Source organism: Oreochromis aureus, linkage group 3 (assembly GCF_013358895.1).
Source record: "Oreochromis aureus strain Israel breed Guangdong linkage group 3, ZZ_aureus, whole genome shotgun sequence".
Classification (NCBI taxonomy): Eukaryota; Metazoa; Chordata; class Actinopteri; order Cichliformes; family Cichlidae; genus Oreochromis; species Oreochromis aureus.
Window position 1 is genome coordinate 55720038 of NC_052944.1, and position 4259 is coordinate 55724296.

General features: G+C 36.7%; 1 long non-coding RNA gene across 1 annotated transcript; it reads right to left on the reverse strand.

Annotated features, from left to right (window-relative positions):
- LOC120439381 lies at nt 1–3717 on the reverse strand. Its single transcript, XR_005612610.1, has 4 exons — nt 3554–3717; nt 3011–3164; nt 2832–2924; nt 1–1789 (listed from the first exon to the last, which is right to left on the reverse strand). It is a non-coding gene; the product is annotated as an uncharacterized LOC120439381 (long non-coding RNA).
- Nucleotides 3718–4259: the final 542 nt, after the last annotated feature.

The window sequence follows — 4259 nt, forward strand, 5'->3', positions numbered from 1 at the left end:
TCAATTATGTATATGTACTGAACAATAAATAATTACACTTTCACCATAATAGCTGTTAAAATTCAGCATTTTTTAAGATTATCCAATTAAAACATTTTTTTCCTCATTCACCTAAAATGTAAACAATAACCTCAGAATATTCAAAATTATTTTTCATGTTTTTACATTTACTAGGCATTTTGAAATCAAATTTATGTTGTTCATATTGATGAGTTTGTAATTCAAGTTAAACTACCAAATTATTTATTGTTCAGATGAAAACGTAGTCTAAATGTAAAGACAAAATGTTATTTTTCAAATGGCTTAAAAATCAAAACAAAAAAAAAAGATTTGTGGTTTTACGTTTAACTGCAGAACCAGTTCTAATGTAGACAAGGAAACAGAACATGTTCATTACTTCCACACGAAAAGAAAGATGTACTAATCAGAAAAACTAACCCCAGTATCCCAAGTACTACTAACCAAAGTACAACAAGTGAACCTCTGCATTGCAATTGCACACACCTGCTGCTATATATTTTTAGTATTTTTTTTAGCACTAATTATATTATTTATATTACTACTACTGCTGCTACAGTCTTATGCTGCATTAAAACAAAAACCCTTACCAACCACAACCTGGGACTACCTCAAGTAGACTAGTATACTACTTTCCAGGGCACACTGTTGGAACACTTTATTATATGTTAGGTCTTGTCTTGTTATATCCTGTATGTTACCTATAATGCCTTAAGTTTACCTGCACTTTTTTTTAATATTACCTTATTGTTAGGACTGTTTTTGTTGTGCATCTGCACTTTATTGTTGTCAATGTCTACGCATGGGACAGTGTGAAACGTAATTTCAATTCCTTTGTATGGCAAGTACATTTGAAGAAATTGACAAATAAAACTGACTTTGACTTTGACTTTGAACAAGATGCCCCGATAACCTGGTACTAAACAGTCGCTGTACTGCTAAAGAATTATTGTAATCAACTTTCAATTTTTATGTGCATTTGCTTTCAAAATGGAAAATGCTATTAAGATGTTTTTGTTTTACAAAGTTACCATTAACCATAATCAAAAATGACATCAAACCTTAGACTGTTGACAAAACTTAAGGATTTGCTTCAATTCAAAAGCATACATGAGAACATTTGAGTCTTTTCTAGCCACATATTTTTGGCCTCCTTTGTTTCTTTTGTTCTTTTTAAAACGGCAAGGAATCAACTTTTGTGGTCACAAATGCTGCCATCTTCTTTGAATTCCGTGCTAAAGGTTTAAATATGAACAAGTGCTTTACCAGTATTGAACTGAACTGTACTGGTAAAGCCAGCCTGACCTCACCTTAGAGGAAATAGCTATGAATTTTGCAAAGTATATCACAAGAATACAATAATGAATAAAACAATTGCCAAATCCTGTCTGACGACTCCTCGCTGATTATTTGCTTTAGTCTGACAAGTAATCTACTGGGTTATCTAAATCATTAGACTGTTTCTGAGGCTTTGCAGTTTTGGAGAAAGAGTTTTGTTTCCCAAACCAAGCATTACTGTCTGAATAAATGTGAGTGTATGTGTCATGTACTTTGGGTAATCCAAGTGTAAAGCATAGGTAAGTCCAAATAATAGGCAAACCGCCTGAGGGAAGTCTTTAATGTTGTCCATGACCAGATTTCCCTCAATGACAATGGCAGTGGAGGTAGGAGGGAGATAGACTGAGCTTGAACCCTGCGGGGGATCGTCTTCACTCAGAACACTCAGCACACCAACTGTAACTGATGCCAGGGCCTCATTGATCTCGGTATCCTGCAATAAAACACACATGCTGTCAGCACCAAGTCATGTTTGCTACCTACTACATTTGCTCTTGATAAGAAAACATTTCATCTTTGCTACTTAATATGCACTGAAAACGCTGCTTCCAAAAAAGTACTGTACATGTATAAAAAATAAACATGAATGCTGATAGGTTTGTCTAGCACAGACCTATTGCTGGAACGCCAAGACAATTCTACTACAATGGCAAAAACAAGATGCAAGTCACCATAGCTCTTTGTGTTGCTCGTGCACGAGGGAGAGAACCGTGACGAGCACTGTTCCTGACGTTCGAACCACAGTCACTCTCAGCTACCCCGTAGCACTGCTCTTAATTTTGGTTACATGAATATGTATAGTCTCATTAACATATGACGTCTTACATAGGCATACATGTGAACAAAGAGTACCGTCTGTGTGTATGTGTAGGTATGCGCGTGTGTGTCAAGATGTGACCCTGTGAACAACTCCTTGAAGCTGGTACCAGGAGTCCAGCGGTCCACCTAAACAAAGGGCTCTTATACTTAAGCAGATACAGAGTAGGTGTCCTCCTATAGTATAAATCAGAAAGAGAAGGTACGACCTCTCTCATGACCCTAGGATGTGTGTGCATGCCAGAACACTCTGGAAGGCACACAGTCTTTGCAGACTGCTAAGGATCAGACCTCTATCATTATACAATTGATTATATACCTCAAAGCATATATGAATATATATATATATGTATTTCTAAGCATAAATGACAATCCAACCAAGTATATTAAACAAAAGCTACGCATTTAAAAACATAACTACTGGCCATTCCCTGCAATCTAGTTACTCTGACATTACAAAGTAATTCCTTATTTTTTATTTAAATATAGGCTGTTTTCATACCTATCTGTTAACGTGCAGCCAAAATATTTTACTGTTCAAAAGCTAAACAGTAAAACAAATACGGTATAAACACAGCTGCATTTCTAAAGTGTTTGTGTTAGTAGTGAATATGATCTTTGAAATGGAGACAAAAGCATTGTTGTGTGCACATACTTACAAAGCACGTCTTGTAACATTTAGTGGCGTCATCACCAAGAATGATTGGAATGCCTTTCAGGACAACAGAATGCAGTGCAGTGACATCTTGAGTCTAATAATAGAATAGAGAAAATATTTGTAAAAAGAAACAATTTTGCCACGATGAAAATAGTAAAATTTCAATAAGAAAATACTCACAAAACCAGTCCTGCAATAGCTTGGTCAGTTTCTGCCCAGTAGTTCCTTTTTTGGACTTGAATATTTCAATAAAATGTGGGGTTAGCTGGTCCAAAGTCTCAAAGAAGTCTCCCTCTAGGTTCTTGCTGGTAATTCTAAAGAACTCAGCAAATATCTTAAAAAGTACAAAGGAAGGAGGGGTAGAGAAAAGAGCAAATTATTTGGTTATTGTATACCGTCTTCCAGCAGAGACTAGCAATTACAACACTTGGTGACAAAGGTAATAATTTTCATCAATAAATCCTTAAGGTTCTTTAAAATAATAAGTAATGAAATTAATCCTATAAAGCTAATGGGAATTATGGCGATTCGGCTTTGTCATCTTATCATAATCCTCACCATAAGTAAAATCTCTTGTGCAATTTGTAATAACCTTTGTTTTATCTGCAATACATTCTACTCATGTGATGTCATTGACTCTGCGTGATTTTACTTTTTGATGACAGAAAATTATGATTTCATAAAACTCAATTCTTCTGTTAAACCTTAAGACAGGTAGCTTACCTGTCTCTCTTTGAAAAGACCTGGCTACCGTTCAGCCATGTTCTGTACAGCAGGTGCCTCTTTTACAATCTCTTGCCTACGTAGTGGGAATGTCAGATCCATCAACTGTGAGATGAGAGTGGCATCTGGCAGTTTCTTCTTTATTTCATCTGCCATGACCTTCCTTGCATTTTCAAGGGTTATTTCATCATGTCCATCAGGAAAGTTGGGCAGATAATTTGCTTCACCTCTTTTTGGTCGCTTCACATTCTTGCTTGAGTACTCTCCCTCTGGGTTGGCTTTACTTCGTTTACCTCCATTAACCGTTACATCTTCAAATCCAACTTTCCGAAGCTTTGTGCGATAGTTCGCCATCTTAAATTTAAGGCTGTTTTTCCAGCCGTACCATCCTGGCTGAAGACCAGGCTCTGTAAGGCAGGGGTGCTTGCTAATCAGTGCTTTTGCAACGCTGGTGAAGTCATCATCTTCTGGATATGCCTTGAAATGGTACATTGACTCAGCAATTTTTTCAAGTATGTCATGCTTCATGTCTCTTGATACAGTCATTTGTGTCCCATCTTTCATGAAGGCAAGATCTCCCTGTCTAAGTCTGTACTCAACATCTACTGAGAAATTGGGTATATTAAAGAAGTCCGGCCACTGTTCTCTTAGTGAATGTGATGTCCCACAAGCTGACAGGATCTCAGTGTCTGCTGTGCTGAACTCC